The sequence below is a fragment of the Sinocyclocheilus grahami genome, unplaced genomic scaffold (assembly GCF_001515645.1).
Source record: "Sinocyclocheilus grahami isolate Dianchi unplaced genomic scaffold, SAMN03320097.WGS_v1.1 scaffold686.1, whole genome shotgun sequence".
Classification (NCBI taxonomy): Eukaryota; Metazoa; Chordata; class Actinopteri; order Cypriniformes; family Cyprinidae; genus Sinocyclocheilus; species Sinocyclocheilus grahami.
The window spans coordinates 57,399-57,784 of NW_015505865.1; the positions used below are offsets into that span (position 1 = coordinate 57,399).

General features: G+C 44.3%; 1 protein-coding gene across 1 annotated transcript in view; it reads left to right on the top strand.

Annotated features, from left to right (window-relative positions):
• LOC107559452 (fibroblast growth factor receptor 1-A-like) overlaps positions 1–386 on the top strand; it is a 20,336-nt gene that overhangs the window by 19,123 nt on the left and 827 nt on the right. The window lies entirely within an intron of this gene.

The window sequence follows — 386 nt, forward strand, 5'->3', positions numbered from 1 at the left end:
TCATTTCTAGGCTAGACTACTGCAATGCTCTTCTGGCTGGACTTTTGCGGCTACTGGTTGTGGCTCGCATCAAGTTCAAAACAATGATGTTTGCATATAAAAAAGCCACGGGCTCAGCACCCTCCTGCTTCCACTCACTCTTACGAATCTACATCGCCTCCAGAAGCCTGAGATCTACAAGTGGTACCAACACAGAGAGGCATAAAATCACTTTCCAGAACATTTTCTTTCACCGTTCCCGGCTGGTGGAATGATCTTCCCATCCCCATCCGGAATGCTGAATCCCTGACAATTTTTTAAGTGACAGCTGAAAACTCATCTCTTTCAGCAACATTTGACTGCATTCTAATATGAAACCTGCATGGGAAAATTGTCACATGAAATTC